This window comes from Ptychodera flava (genome assembly GCF_041260155.1).
Source record: "Ptychodera flava strain L36383 chromosome 23 unlocalized genomic scaffold, AS_Pfla_20210202 Scaffold_23__1_contigs__length_28996876_pilon, whole genome shotgun sequence".
Classification (NCBI taxonomy): Eukaryota; Metazoa; Hemichordata; class Enteropneusta; family Ptychoderidae; genus Ptychodera; species Ptychodera flava.
This window is the reverse complement of record NW_027248277.1, coordinates 25,599,743-25,617,269: the sequence shown is the minus strand read 5'-3', so window position 1 is coordinate 25,617,269 and position 17,527 is coordinate 25,599,743. Positions and strand designations below refer to the sequence as shown.

Here is a 17,527-nt window from a genome sequence, read left to right as displayed (position 1 = left end):
CCACTGTTTGAAGCTTCGATTTCTATGACTTACAGGATAAAAGGAGCGCAAATTCACCGAGAAAAAGAATGCACCATGCACTTGCCACACGACTGACCCTTGTATTGACCTTCAATTGAACTTCCTGACAGGAACTTAGCACCTCATGGCAGGTAACAAAGTGAAAAAGGACATTATTATCTCAACAAGTTCAGTCTACTGAATCGGGTATTTATGACCGCTTCAGGAATGCTAAAACCATTCAATTTTTAAACTAACGAGTTAACTGAAGTTGATCTGCATAGCTATTAAGGTATATTTATATATATTGGCAGTCACGAGGTCAGGGTAGGATAGCGATCGAGTTCATACAAATCGGTATACGTTTTTGAAAGTTTCCATCTTTCGAATGTTTTTGCACAGCAAATTTGTTATTTATTACAAGGAACTCTAAGGAACTTCAAGGTTTTTCACAATTATCCGGGGTTTTGTTTTAGGATTTTCCAAGTCGCGTGATTTACTTATGGAACAAACATCGTCTTGCCCTCGCTTTCTGAAACAGCAATATGACCGTTATATATATTTCTCAGTCAATTTGTATAGTAAAATCCCATTTTTGCTGAAAAGATTACATTGTCGTCTGTAATATAATGAGTAATAATGAAGTAGTGTATCAATACGAAATCCATCTGGCATATATATATGCATCGTTCTAGGACTCTACGTCAAGATCGGCCTCGAAGATCGAGCAGATATATTTATGTTTGCCATTTTCCTTCCTGTACATGCAGAACTCGGCGTCTGAAGAGGATGTTATCTTCCCCGGTGGATTCCAGTACATTTCTCCGGAAAGTCGTTCCGGACACTCCTGCAAAACGTTGATTGGACAAGAAAGGGTAGAATAGATTATATGACCTAGCACTTATCAAGGCATTTGAGTCACTACACACAAACTTTGTGTAAAAGAAACATTTCAATGCATTGTATTTGTTTTGTAGTGAGTCTCGCAGGAACAAGACATCTTCTTGGAGAAGACCTGTAGAGTTGTTTATAATTCTGCATAACGGCATAAAGACGGTCCAATACTGACATTGTCAGTATCAGATCGATCTTAAACTAGCGGCTATAGGCCTACGTAGCATTATCTGAACTGAAATATCGTTGGTATTATTCTCCCACGATATTTGGGTACATTTTATACTTCATGGCTGCAAAATGTAAAATAAGTCATTCATATTTGTCGAAAGGTGACACTATTATGGAATTTTTTAACTTGGGTGGACCCATCGGTAAAAGCATGCCTCGATGCTTGACACAACGATTATGTTGTATTTCCTGCAGGCAAAGCTTCAAAACAACATTATCTTTGTTTTTAGTAATAATTATGTCCAGTGTTTAATAGATTAATTAAATCTTCATTCAGATAAAGAGTAATACATGGCTTTCTAGGGGTTTGCTTAAGTCCATCAACACGAAACATAAATTGTTTAGTAAAATGAAAAATAATCCTTACGATGAAAATGTTAAAAATAAGTACACATTGTACAGAAATCTACTGACGAAGCTACTTAAATCAGCAAAGAAAAAATATTATACCAATCTGGTAATTAGTGCAAATGGGAACACCAATAAGACATGGAAAGTTTTACATGAAATTTTGAACAATTCCTGTACAAAATGTACCCCAGACAAATTGCATACAAATAGACCCGACCAGCCTTGTCTGTCGGATAGTGTTGATATCGCTGAAGAGTTTAATGAGTATTTTACCAGTGTGGGGCCTAATCTTGCTGAGAAAATTCGTAACAACGGGGATTTTCGTAAATATCTAAAAGGCGACCATCTTAATTCTTTTTCTTTCGCCCGGTTCTGAAAATGATGTGTTCAATGAAATTAGGAAGATTGACCCAATAAATCCATCGGGCAAGATATGATTCACCCTAGGCTTGTAAACCATGCAGCACATATTATTTCCTATCCATTGGCACATGTAATAAATTGTTCTTTAAGCCAAGGCATCTTTCCAAAGGACTTAAAAGTTGCCAAAGTCATACCAGTCTATAAAAAGGGCTCTGTTACGAATGTTGGAAATTATCGGCCTATCTCTGTTTTACCAGTCTTCAGTAAAATAGTTGAATCTGTTGTTAAAAACCAACTCATCACTTACCTGGAGAAGTATGATATTCTTCTCAAGACTCAATTTGGTTTTCGCAAAAAACATAGTACAAAACTTGCCTTGGCCGATTTGATCTCTGATATAATGGAAAAACTTGACGATGGTTTCACAACTTTTGGGATTTTTATAGACCTTAGAAAGGCTTTTGATACAATAAATCATGACATTATGTTACAAAAATTAGACTATTATGGTATAAGGGGGTTGCCTTTACACTGGTTCAAAAGTTATCTGTCAGAACGTAAACAAACCGTCAATATAAGCAATGTATTTTCGTCATATAGGTCAATTGAATGTGGGGTTCCACAAGGTTCTATTCTTGGTCCTATTTTATTTTTGTTATATATAAATGATATTGTAAATTCTACTGATATATTCGATTTTCGTCTATTTGCTGACGATACAAATATGTTCAAATTTATTAAAAACACTAGTGTCATCAACCTTGACCAGATTAATGTTGACTTTCAGAAGGCTTGTGACTGGTGCAGTGCAAACAAGCTCACTGTTAATGTAGAAAAAACAAATTTTATGTTAATTAAACACCCCAGAGGCTGGTAAATACAGAGGCAGCTTGAGTGTGGATGGAAATATGGTCTCGAATGTCTCGTCGACAAATTATCTTGGGGTAATTTTAGACCAGCACTTGACTTGGAAGGCTCACATTGATAAAGTTAGAAAATTAATCGCCCCGATGGTTGGAATTATTTCTAAAATTCGTCATATCGTCCCCAAAGAAATTTTGCTTTTGCTTTATAATTCCATGATTTTACCCCATATTTGTTACTGTATTGAGATCTGGGGGAATACATTCAGTTCTTTACTCCAACCTATCCTAATTTTACAGAAAAAGGTTGTCCGCCTTATCACATTCTCTGCTGCGCGAGCTCATACCGCCCCTCTATTTCAGCAACTGGGAATTTTCAATGTCTATAAGCAATGTGAATTTAATACTTGTACTTTTATCTTTGACCTTAAAAATAGCCATTTCTCACATTCGGTATATCGTTACCTCGATCCAGTGCCTCATAGTTATTCAACTCGTCTTAAAACTGGTGAAAACTTCTATATTCCTAAGGTTAATCTTACTTTGAGCCAACATAATTTGAAATATGCTGCAACTATGCTATGGAACAAACTTCCAGATTCTATAAAAAGTTAAATGAAAGAAAGCATTTCAAACGTCATTTAAAAGACTGGCTACTTGCCTGTTGATACTATTTTCCCTAAAAGTTGTGGGGTTTTCTGGTCACGTTGTCTTGTTGTTTTATGATCTGTCTCATATCATTTGTTTCCCGTAATATATTTTTTGATCTGTACCTGATATGAAATATAGTTTGAAATTATTGCTATAGTTTTTTCTGACCATATCCGCAGATGTACACCTTATGTTATCTATATAGTATAAACATTAGGGGCCACAACTCGACTTGTTCAGAAGAACTATATTGTGGTCCCCGCTAGGAATACCTGCTAAATTATAGAACATAAATTTAGCAATTGTACCAATTTCTCTATCTTTATTTTTTTTTTCCATGTGTCTTTTGAGTGAATGTAAGTTTATATTTCTAGCGAAATAAACTGAACTGATCTGAACTGAACATCCTATACTCTTTCCTCCCTTTCTGATGAAGATATTTTTCAAACATTCATCTGTGCTCAATGAATTTGGTATTCCTTTGAAAGAGAAGGACAAAACACTGCCTATGCTGTATTGGATACCTTAACTGCACAAGAACCCTTACAAACATCGCTTTATTGCATGATCAAGCAATTGCACTACCAAACATATGTCACAATTATGTACTATAATTTTAACAACCATCAAAAATGGTCTTTTTCGATTTTGTGACAAAGTGTATGAAACAAGTGGGTTGAATCAAGTGTGGATACAAAAAAAGGAGGAATTGTTGCTTGATTTAAAAGTCAAGCAAAACAAGTTCACCTCAATCCGAACATTTGACTTTTTTACATTATACACCACAATTCCCCACGATAAACTTAAAACAAGGCTGTCATCTCTTGTTAAACAAGCTTTCCTGAATAAAAATGGTAGTAGAAGGTACCAATACATTACAATCAAACATAGGTCAGGGTATTTCAGTAACAACAAGGATGCCCAGCACAAATACACAGATGAAGAAATTATTAAAATGCTTAAGTTCTTAATTGACAACATATTTGTTAAGTTTGGCAGTATGACATTTCAACAATCTATCGGCATACTAATGGGTAAAAATTGTGCACCCCTTCTTGCAGGCTTATTTCTGTATTCATATGAAGCAGAGTTCCTACAATCTCTCTACAAAGCAGGGTCTAAAAAACGTGCAAAGCATTTTAACAAAACGCACAGATATATCGATGAACTGATTAGTCTAGACAATCCAGACATATCAAATTACATACATCATATTTACCCTGATGAGTTGGAAATCGAAAAAACAACAGAGGGTAGGAACTCTTCTTCATATTTTGATCTGTTCCTACAAGTGGGTATTAATGGGCTACACACTAAGCTATATGACAAAAGGGATGATTTCGATTTTGAAGTCATAAATTATCCCCACTTGTCAAGTAATATTCCGCCTGCACCTGCTTATGGTGTGTACGTGACTCAACTTCTGAGGTATCGTAGGGCTTGTGATTCCTACACTGATTTTCAGATCAGACACAGCTCATTGACATGAAAATTACTCAGACAAGGATACACAACAAAAAGATTCGTTAGGACTTTCAAAAAGTTATACGGTCGATATGACGACATTGTGGCCAAATATGACACCTCGGTCACTCAAATGATTAACGACAACAGTAATTCATATCCTGTATCATTTCATACAATATTTAGACAAGTTTGGGACCAATCCTGACGGGTGTAGCATGCTAGAAGGGTACGCTTACCCATTCCGGACACCTAATACCACCACTAACTATCAGTGGTTAAGGATGGTCCTACTTAAATTTGTAAATCACAATTGTCCCGTGGACCTGCTAATGTTGTACCTTGAATGGATATGATTATTGGACCAGTTTAATGTCATATTGGGCTTATGTGGAGAACGTTATTTTGTAATTATTGTCCTCACACATGTAAACTAAAGGCAAATATGTTTTATTCAAAGTGCGTTATTAATCACAACTATCTAAGAGAGAGAATTGAGAGTTTCCCTGTTCTATTATTTGGCAAACAGCTGAGTACATGAGGCCCGCAAGATACGATTGACGTATTTTATGATACGATAAAATATGAAATGAAGTAGTTTCGATACAAAACAGTGGCCTTGTAGCATTTTCATTAAACAAACGATTCACACGACACCTTTACTCTAAACATTGCAAAGCTACTCGTACGATTGCTTAAAGCTATACTGTCACCGGTTCCAATTTCGCCACAGTTACCATTGAAAGAGAAAATCTAAGTAATCACAGATTTTAAGCAGATGGCGCTTTTTAAAAAAAGCGCCCTCAGATAGGAATTTTGAATACCAAGGAACGCCCCTTTGACCATATATGGGCATATTTAGATTACAGGTGACTGTATACCTTTAATTAGCGAATACTTACATCCATAGTCAGTTCGTTGCATGTTGAAACTCCAATGTTATCACCATAATATTCAAATATGCATTTGAAGCATTGTACGGGAAACTTATTTTTCATCTTTGTTCCCTATAATAAGGACAATAAAGGGAGATTTAGACATGACGCTCTTCTGCAATAACGAAGAAGGAAACAAAGTGCGTAACCGTCTACAATGCACAAGCTAGACGCATTCCTTTGTCAATGAACAAAGGAATCTGCAATCGTCTGCTTAACGATTCTGTATAATTTAAAAGTTGAGACATTGTTCTTTAATTGGTGTGCTAAACAATTGTGAAAAATCGAGAAAATAAGACAATGCATTTTAACGAACGCTTTTCAAACAACATCTCTAATTAAAAGAGACGACATTGAAATAATGTGATGATTCTTCATAAGTGTTAAAAGTGTTTAAAGAAAAATATATATGTTACCGCCGAAACTTTGAAATGTAAACTAAATAATTTGTCATGAAAATGTAATTTGAAATTATGTTTTCCTTCACAAAAAGTCTAAAAAACATTTTCTTGTGTTCATGTGCATATTCTCGCACTTTTGTTAGAAACATGTTTGAAGCAATATACTGAGATATTTAACCTGGTAAATATAATGGAGGACATTACCAGGTTTATACTTTCAAGTTGATCTTCCACAACGGAAATGGCCCTGACTGTTTTACTTTTACCAATATATGGTCCTACGACCATGTAGACCGAAAAAGTCTTGATGGGGCTCATGTCTCCGATTGTAACAGGCAAGGCGAACAACTCCTCAAAACAGTCGACTCCTGACGTTGCAACGACATTGTAAATCGCATTTTCATACACTTTCTTGACGAGATGTGTACACATCCACGGCTTGGAATGAAATGGCAGATCGACACTGTCGCTGGCGTATGTCACAGCAAGAATAGTGATCGCAAAGGTAAACCTCATATTGTTCTCTGAAAGAGAAGACTATATTTCTTATGACAAAAACTGCATGCAATTTCTATAAGAATGCTCTGTATTTCAGAAACATCAACATAACAATTAAATGTATTTATTGTGCAGGAATTTTCGGGTAGAGATGCCTAGCGCTGTATCCTAATACCTACTCCTTGATATAATGTCTTTAGCGTTAACTCCAATAAACAAAGAAATGAGAGAGATCACCTAAGACTGCATGAATTTCCTATAATACTTTCAGTATTGACATGGATTTTTGTCTGCATTATAGCTGAATAGTGCATACACAGATTAATACACTCAAGAATCCATTGCGTGTGTTCAGGAAGTCTGTATTCATGTGGATTCATGCGAATTCACGTCTAATAATCAATAATAAAGTCAACGCATTAGTGTGAATTTATCTGTATTATAACCTTTTGATGCAGTGTAAACTATAAAGTTTAGATTGCCATAAGAAAAACATATTGCAGGGGATATCTAATGCTCTAACTTAGAAGTAATTTCATTAAAAATTGTTAGCCTCACAAAAAGTGTATATTTTGAATGTCTTGTTCGTGAAATTTAGAGAGAGTTTATGCAGTGACTAACATAACAAAGCAAATAAAAGCAGAAAAGGCATTTGTATACCTACCAGTGTTTTAGGCTTTTTCCAGCTTTTGGTCCCTCTAAGACTGCCTGTTGATAACAGCTATCCCGGCACTTTCCCGTTTTAGTTATGGATGCAGTGCTGTTCACAGACCCACATAGGCAGCCAATGAGAAGAGAAATACTTTAAGCTACAATCTATTACCCAATACGAACTTTGGTTATTTTGTTCTGAGTTAGCCAGCATATTTTGATGCTTTATTTTGAAACATGTTGATGCTTTTTTATGTTGCAAAACTTAAAAATCTTTGAATTAGTTGATTTACGGCTGTTCGCATTTTCCAGTTCTAGCAGTGTGATCCACTAATAGCCGATGAAAGTGGTCGAAACTTGCAAGTGCCACGCATGCGTGTACGGTTACGGTATGTTAAAAGCTTATTTGTTACAACACCTTCTTCGACGACAACCCTGTGCAATAAGAAATGTTGCTGGTCAAGAGACACCAGCAAATGTAGTTCAGAAGGATTAGTTTAGTTAAGTTGAAACCTGTAAAAAACATGTTTGGTTATTTTTTATTGTCACATTCCATAACTTTATATTATATTGTGGAAATGCTACATTTTACTCAAACAAAGTCAATATGATGACGTTTTATATGTTTATAATGACGATGTAAACGCTTTAGAGCGGTTTTATTTGATATCTTCGCTGGGTGACTAGGTGACATACGCTCTGAATACAAATCTGATCAATAGTCTGTCGAATTAATAGTTTTCCTCTGTTTCGAATTTCACACCGAGATTAACTTTTGTCGATTCAAGTAAATGTAGAGAGGTTATGTTGTCTTGCTTAATATCTAAATTAGTTTTCAGGTTTGACTTAAACCATGAACGTCTTCCTCGGCAACAAATATGTTATAGCGATGGTCGACAAGGTATTGTGTATTTTGTCGTATATAACTGACATATCTTACAAATAGAAAAATTCACTTTTCTCTTATCGACCTTGCTTTCTGTTTGCATTATGTTGAGTTGGAAATAAGGATTGTTCAAAATAGGAGTGGATGCTCATCGGCAGAGGTGTGGCTCGTTACCTTTAAAATAAATGAATATCACAGGGTCTTACATCAATGCTCTCTTTCCTTCAAAACTTGCCCGGTAAGTTTTGAAATATGGGGTCTGCCAATTCAACAGTGTTGTGAGACTCCAAAATTAATAGACGGCAAATGAGACCAAACGACCGTGAGTGACTTGGCATATGGCAGCTACGGTATATTTATCATTTTCTCATATTATTTAGGGTTTCTTTCATTTGTTTTCTCATTCGCTTACTGTCAAGTCGATTCATGAAAAAGACAACTAATCTAACAATTAAAGATGCATGGAAACGGATACTGAATGATTTCGTGACATTTTGCGAGGCTAGCCGATAGGAAATAAAGAAAACTGTCACCATAGCAATTCGTCTGGTTTTAATGACTTTGTTAGATCACATATCATGCCTGTCTCGGGGGAGGGTCTCCGCTCGACTAAACATCCTTGGCTTTCAAAAATTGAAATAACCACATTCACTGGAAACAGAAACTGAATGTAATATCGCTCATAATTCAATTACGCGAAGTGCGCATGCTAGACATTGCCGGAGTACATAAATTTTGCGTTGTTAGAAGTTTTTGAATATGTCATCAGGCAAATATTTTCCACATATTATCACCATGTTAATGCCTTTTTCTGTCAGCTGTTTGGCAGTGAAAAATGGGTACATAACAAGTACTGTGCATCATAATATGTCTATGTCAGCACAGACTGGGCAAAACCTACCCGGCAGTTTTTCTCATGACGGAAATAGTAAGCAACGGGCTAAATTTTAAGTGATATAAAAATCTCTAAATATGTCTCGGTGCCTGGTTTTCCTAATTATCAATATGCCTGTCACGAACGAGGATGAACGTCAGACAGACGGAATAAAGGGATTGGTTGGAGAGAGCGAGGAAAAATGATAAAATGAAAATAAGAAGAGAACAACAGACATTTCGTTGAATGGATAAATGTGAAAACATTTTATGTTTTGTGGAAAACAAGTGCGAAAACAAGACCAAGCATATTCAATATATGCAACAGAGATATAAAATCGCCCATTGCAATAGGTTTTTAATATTGAGTAAATCCTTCCTTGGGCATGACTTAAAAAGAAAAAAGTACTAAAAATACAAATTATGTATACAAATATAGAATAATACCTTAAAGTGAAGTACTACGAATGACGTCAAAATTAGGTTGTGGTGTGATTTTCTTGAAACTTTGCACAAACATTCTTGGAAGTTGTGCAAGAGCAAAAATGAAATAAAAAATGGGGGTCACCAAGCTCGTTTCCATGGCAACGAACGTTAAAATGGCGTCGTTAGAAATGAATAAAAATGATATAATTAACTTAAACTAAAGAAAACAATTATAAAACGCTTAGCAAATGAGTTAATTTTAATAAATAGCAAGACTTGAGATCCATATCTATCGAATGTATAGTTTTCATGATGTTTGTAACGAAATTTCAACGTAAGTATCGATTACAAAATGAATTTATCGAAATAATATCACTATATAATTTTCAAACTTTCTTCCTGTCGCTTTGAATGGTGTCATTTTGACCAAACGTGGCGAATAAAATGCTGACATAATACCATTTAGTTCACACTTATAATACAAGGGTGTAACCACGCTACTTTTTACAATATCTCCAGCTGAATGGGTAACATGCGCCATGTAAATGGGAGAGAAATGTTAATTTTTCGCTCACATTGAATAAAAACCAGCTTGCTAGGGGGTCAAAATATGACAAGGTTATAGGTCACATGTATTTCTAAGAGAAGTGGTCAAAAAATTAGGTAAAAGACAATTTCAACAATTACAGGTGATGTTAAATACATGCTCTACAAAATAACCCATTTGCTGCAGGCTGGAGTTAAATCTGCGCAGAAACGTTCTAAAGCGCGTGCGCGTCAGAATTCGTCGCACTTTACCTTAAGCAAATTATGTCGCTGATACTTTCCTTTTTGAGAGTGAATTCGTCATTGTCCGAGATTTCCATAAATTACCAAGTAAAGGAAGTGTGAATTTATGTGTGGTTTTCACATTCTAACCCGAGTCACACAACTGATCCTTTATAGCTATCGACAAACTTACTGGGGACAGCATTATGTCAGGAAAATCAAGTAAAATTGGTACGTTTATGTCAACATTTTTAGTTTTACTGAATCGGAAGTCGATAGGATACGGGGGCTTCACAAATTGCTCTACATAAAAATGAACTGAAGCAAGTCAGTGTAGTTAAATGGCATCTGTAACGGCAGTCAATATGGTCAGAGTTTGAAAGTTGGTTTTAACAATTTAGTCTACGTTTTTGAATTAAATCTCCATCTCTCAACTGTTTCTGAAATAGAGAATTCATTTGTTATTTTAAAGATCTTTGAAAAGAAATTCAAGCCTTTTCACAATTTATCCGAATTGTTGGAATATTTTTAATTTCCTAGATTCCCGACTTGTGTATTATACTAGCAGAGTACTCCTACCCATTCCGGACCCCTGGTGCCACAACTAACTATCAGTGGTTAAGGGTGGTCTTATTTAACCTGGTCTTATTTAACTTAATAAATCACAAATATCCCATCAACCTGGTATTTACTTGAATGAAAATGACTATTGAACCAGTTCTAATGACATATTACGTTTACCAACAATGCAATGATTCTTCACAAGTATAGAATAATTCTTCAAACGTAAAAACAAAAAATGTTTTTTCGTTCTTGCTACGACGTTTCAATTATGAACAAGAGATGCGATGAAAGATACACTAGAAACGAATAACATTCTCCGTCATAAATAGTTCGTTAAAATGACATTATGTTGCGTACATGTTTTGGTAGTGTCGGTAGTGATAAGAACGAGATATTCTGTGAAAATGCACTATGCCACAAACCACATCCTCTATCATCAAGCTGACGAAGCATAATCTGGTAAATTTGGTTGAATGTACGATATGATACTAGAAACAAGTTGAGAAACATTACATTGGTAATAAAAACCAAAAAAAACCACGGTTGTACTGATTTTGTTAAATATGATGTGTCACAACACTTATAAATCTACAAGTAAACAAAATGTGGAATATTACCAGGTCTATATTATCAAGTTCATGTTCCAGTACGGCGACGACTCTGAAAGTTTTACTTCTACCAATGTATGGTCCAGCAACCATGTAGATCGGATCAATCTTGTTCGGGGTCATAAGGTGATCAGTTCATCGAAATATTTCCACTCCTGGCGTTAAGACGACAATCCAAAATCGCGTTATTGTACACTTTCTTGACGAGATGTGAACAAATCCACGGCTTGGAATGAAATGGCAAATCGACTGTCGTCTGCCCACGTGACAGCAAGAACTATTGCGATAGCAAAGGTAAAGCTGACTTTAATGTCTAAATGAGAAGAAAATATTTTTCATTATTATTTTCATTAGTCTGCACCGAATTGGCCATTAGGAAAATCATTAATGTAATAATGTAGTATATATAAGTAATGTGCAAAATATTTTGGTGCTGAAATATAGCAGTATACTTTGATACCCTCTTCCGGATCCAATATTACCAGTCATAACGCAATCAAGGTGGAATCAGAAATATAATTATTTTAAGACATATTATTATCACAAAACGAAATGCATTTCTATTGTAGTTCTAGAGATTTTCATATCAAAGTGTTACCCTAATAAACATTTCTTTTCAGCATGACTCGCTCATGACAGTACAAGTGTTAAAAGTATTGAAGCATATAAAAGCAGCAAACAACGTGTATACCTACCAGTGTTTTTAGCCTTCTCTAGGGTATCGTCACACTGAGACTGTCTGTTAATAAAGATTCTCTTGCACTCTCCCCAGTTTTTATGACTGCAGTAATATTTTATAGACTCAGATGGACAAAACATACTAATTTTTCCCCAGCAGCCAATAAAAAGCAGAATATTAAATCTGGAAGGTAGCAACCAATACGGACATTGATTACTGTTGTTGTTAGGCCAGTATTTTTGTTCTGAGCCAGTTTATTTTGATGTCGTATTTAGATCAAAATTGGTGCGATTGAATATCGCAAGAGTGCAAAGCTTTTGATTGGTTGACTTACCGCTGTTTGCAGTTTTCAGTTTGTAGTAGTGTGAACTGCTGAAGCCAATGAATATGTTCTAAACATACAGCTTTGACGTATACGTTTGCCTATACGGTATGTTATTTGTTTCCATACTATCTTTAAGACATACGGTACACAATAAGGTAAGTCTTAAATAAAATGTTGCTCGTCAAGGGATACTAGAAATGTGTGTAATGTGATTTGATGTAGGGTAGTCAGGTTATTACAATTCGGTTTACCCTTTTAAGACTTTTTCCCTCTCTGAACTGTTTTCGTTATAGCAAATTCATTATTGTTTTTAAAGAACTATCGTATAGTTCCAGACTTTCCACAATCATCCGTGTTCAAAGAATGTTGAAGTCATATGATTTACTTTCTTCAACAAACACAGTCTAGACCTCTCCTTTCCTCTACAGCAAGATTTAAAGTTATATTTTTCAGTAAATTTGTCTGGTATATCATAGTCCATGGTAAGGACAATGACCTTGAGAAATTGAAAGTCGATGACATTTTACTGAACGTCAAAGTAAGCTATCAGTTTGTTTTTTTTTTTTCATTGTCGACAGCGGTTTCAAAAATCAACATCATAATCAATTTAAGGGACGCTCTCTTTGAAAACTGTAATTTTGTTCCCTATAATGAAGATAATAAAAGATGATTTAGATATTAGTCTCTTCTGCCAGGGACTCCTTATATGTTAATAATGAAGAAGAAAACAAGGTGTGCGTTACTACAATGACAGGCCAGACGAATGTCATTCCTTCGTTGATGGGGGAGGGAGATGAAAATCGTCTGCTCAAAGAATCTTTATGATTTCAGGGTTCATAGATTATTATATCAAGGATATCCTAAACTACTTTAAAACACCCAGTGGGAAACATACGATGCATCAACGACAGTTTTTCAAACAACGAGCCAGTCAATCTCCTGTCTGTAAAAAAGACAATATTGAAAAATTGTGATGATTCTTCGTAAGAGTAAATAGTGTTTAAAATTAAAAGAATGTTGACGTTGTCGCCGATACTCTGATATATAAACGACAATTTTGTTTAAAGTTTTCAAAAAACATTTTAGTGCAAATATGTTCTCGCATTGTTGTAAGAAATATGTTCTCAGCAATATACTGTGAACACGATTGGAACTAATTTGGGATGATTTGATCTATACATTTTTCAAATTTCTCGTAGTTGTTAGGTGCCTTGTAGCGAAATGTTGCAATTATTACATATAACTCATAAAAACAAAAACCAACTTATCAAGTGACGCTGATTAGCTTACATTTGCAGATTAAACTGATATTATTTCACTATTCAGCTATTCCAAATTAGTTCCAATCGTGTTTGTGTGAACATTTTTGTATGAATTACATCCGTTTTCATCAATTTGACAAAGAAAAAATTATCAGAAAAATGTTTATGTTCTCCCAGTCACGTTAAAAATATAAAAAAATGAATTGTCATGAAATGAATTACATCATCCGTCATAAAATAGTTCTTAATAATAACATTATATTCCGTTCATATTTTCACACTGTTGTTAGAAATTTTAACAAAATAATGTTATGTGAAAACATTGCTTGTAAATAACATCCTCTATAAAATCTGTATGAAAAATTGAAATTCCTAAACACTGCAAGCTTGGAGTGTGAGTTCCTATGTATTACTACAAACGAGATGGGTAACGTACAATTTGTAACAAACATTTCAAAATGAAAGTAATGCACTGAAAATATGAATTGCAATATAAGTCCTGAACATTTTACAACGAAGGTGAATGTAACCAAGCAAATAGAACGATAACATTTACCGGTCTATAGTTCATGTTTTGAATATTTTACCAGTATATTGTCAGACAACCACGTAGGTCGAAAAGGCCTTGATTGGGTCATATCTTTGATTGCATCAGGCAGGGACAACAACTCAAAACAGTGGACTCCTGTTGTTGCAGCGACATTATAGATCCCGTTATCATACACTTTCCTGACGAGATTTGTGCACATCAATGGCTTGTAATAACATGGCAGATCGGCACTGTCGTCAGCCAAACAAGAATAATTGCCATTGCAAAGGTAAACCTCATTATGTTTCTAAACGAGAGGAAAATATTTGAAACTTTAAACAATGCCGGTATTGTTTTGCACAGCATGTATTGTGGATAAAATTATCTGATGAAAAGGCCTAGCGCCGTATCTTATTCTTGATCTTATATCGTCAGTGTGAACTCCAGCCAAAAGAAAAACACGAGATCAACTAAACTCTAAAACTTTGAGATTGCCAGACGAAAAATATATTACACATGATTTCTGTTGCTATAATAAAAGTTACTGCATAAAAATTGTCAGCGTTCATAAATATTTATATTTGGAATTACAGAGTTGGTGCGATGAATAAGATATTAGGGCAAATAAAAGCAGAAAATGCATTTTATACCTACCAGTGTTTTTTAGTTTATATTTTATCCCCTGGCTTAAGGTCACTCTACGATTGCCTGTTGAATACAGTACCGTTTAAAGACCCACACAGGCAGCCAATGAGAACATGAATGTTTAAAGCTTCAAACTATTGCTCAACACGAACTTTGGTTATTTTTGTTCTGGGTTAGCCAGCATATTTTGATGCTTCATTTTGAATCGTATAGATGCCGTTTAATATCGTAAAATGTTGAATAAATTAAATGACGGCTGTTCGCTCTTTTCAGTTCTAGCTATGACATGTAGTCAAGGCAATGAAAGTGGTCGAAACGTGCAAGTGTCAGCCATACGTTTATGTTTACGGTATGTTATTTGTGACAACAACGTCTTCGACGCGTACTCTGTAAATGTTAGGCAAAGGATAGAATACTAGATACGGAAAGCAAGGAAATGAAATTTCAAAGAGGATTTTTTTTAGATAAGCTAGCATCTGTAAAAGGCATTTTTTGTTTATTTGTTTGTTTTTCTTTCACACGGTCCACATATAATAATTATTATATTGAAATGCTGCATTGTACATCAAAAACAGCCAATACGATATTTTTTTTATATGTGTATTATGAAGGCGTATACACGGTTTATGGAAACAGTTATTTTTGTAACATATACCTGAGTAATTCAAATTATCTTTTTTAAGGATTGTGATTTGCCCGAGCGGTTTTGACTCAAATGTCTTTACCAGGTGACTGGGTGCCGTATTCTGTGAGTTCGAATCCGATCGAAATCTAACGAATTTAATACTTTTCTTTAGCTTTTAAGTCCTACCGAGATTTATTTTTGTCGATTCAAGCATACGTTTTCATGTTTTACTTTAACCACGAATGTCCTCCTCACCGACAAGTATGTCATAGCTTTGGTTGACATGACATCGTTTATTTTACAATATATAACTGACATCTCCGACATATTGAAAAAATTCGCTTTTGTCTAACCGACCTGGCTTTGTGTTTGCGTTGTTGTGAGACGAAAATTAAGATTTTTCATACAAAGGAGTGTATGTTCATTGGAAAAGGTTTGGCCCGTTACCTACTTAATACAGGAACAGCATTAGGTCTTACATCATGCTGTCCTGCCTTCAAAAATTTGCCAACTCAGGTTAAAAAGCAGTGTCCCAGTTCATCAGTGTAAGGCGACTCAAAAAATTAATTTATGGCAAATAGACCAAACGAGCCACGAGATTGACTTGGCATATGACAGCTGAGGTATATTTATCATGTTTTCATATATTAAGGATTTCGTTCATATGAATGACCATTATATTTATTATGCAGTCAATGTATGAAAAACAGAAGCTAGTATGGGTTCATTTAAAGAGAAATTAGATGTTTACGTGGTATTTTGCGAGGCAGGGCGATTGAAAATCAGTAAAACTGTCGCCATAACCGATCGTCTCGTTCTAATGACTGTGTTAGGTCAACGTTTCATACTTGTTTCGAGGAATGGTCTCCGATCGACTAAACATCCTTGGCTAGCAAAGTTTGAAATACTCTTATTCGATGAAAAGGGAAACTGAGTGTAGTATCGCAAATACTTTAACTACGCAATTTACGCATGCTAAACTTGTTTTGAGAGGTTCTTTAATATGCCATCTAGCAAATTTTTCCCACATAATGTCACCATGGTAATGCCTTTTTCTATCAGCTGTTTGACATTGAAAAAAAATCTGTACATTACAATAACACTATAATATGTCAATGTTCACCGTCAGTAGTAAAGACTGGGCAAAATCTGCCTGCAGTTTTTTTTTCAAACGGAAATTATAAGTTATGCTTCGGTGTCTGGTTTTCTTAATCATCGATATGCCTTTCACGAACGAGGGTGACAGTCAGACGAACTGGATAAAGTGATGGAATAGAGAGCGAGGAAAAAAGATAAATGAAAACAAGAAGAACTAGAGACATTTCATAAACTGAATCAATATGAAAACAACTTACGTTTTGCGGAAAATACGTTCTAAAACAATACCAAACATACGCAAGGCGGGCTTCACATATATAAAATCACACATTACGATACAAGGTTTTTAATGTTAACGTTTGATGATGACAGCATGCAAAAGTTTCTCACTGTCGCCATAATTATGGATGACCTTTGACATCAACTCCCTTTGTTTCTTCTCACATAGAGACTTGCTATTCTGTTCGCTTTTGTCTTTTTTATTATTTGGTCTATTTTCTTAATTCATAAATGCCTGAGGTTTTGCAAACATATCCATGGTAAATATTTATAAACAAGTCTGTGTTATGCCGTGTGAACAAATAACACGAAGATGCTTGGGTTTCGTGGCGGAAAAGAAAACAGGCAGTTGAAATGGGGATATATTGTGCTCGAAAAAACTACTGGAGGACTTGTATATCTTGAGTTTAATGAGAAGGACACTAAAACACAATGGAGTAAGGCAGGTTGTTCAACAAGATCTTTCAATCCGAAGATATTTGCGACTCAAGACAACAGAGATTCGTGTCTGATTGAAACATACCGCCTGTTCGCCAGGAGCCAACCAACGGAAATAAGCACACCAAGCCATTTTACCTCGACATCGATTACTTGCCCGTAAACGATATCAGGTACAAAAAACTTCCAATGGGGCAGAATATACTTGCCAGGGTTGTCA

At 35.2% G+C, this 17,527-nt stretch overlaps 1 long non-coding RNA gene across 1 annotated transcript; it reads right to left on the bottom strand.

The window, feature by feature from the left end:
* Positions 1-319: 319 nt before the first annotated feature.
* Positions 320-11,731, bottom strand: LOC139124217 (uncharacterized). The gene is made up of 5 exons (XR_011549890.1): positions 11,437-11,731; positions 7,316-7,411; positions 6,358-6,677; positions 5,720-5,824; positions 320-847 (listed from the first exon to the last, which is right to left on the bottom strand). It is a non-coding gene; the product is annotated as an uncharacterized lncRNA (long non-coding RNA).
* Positions 11,732-17,527: the final 5,796 nt, after the last annotated feature.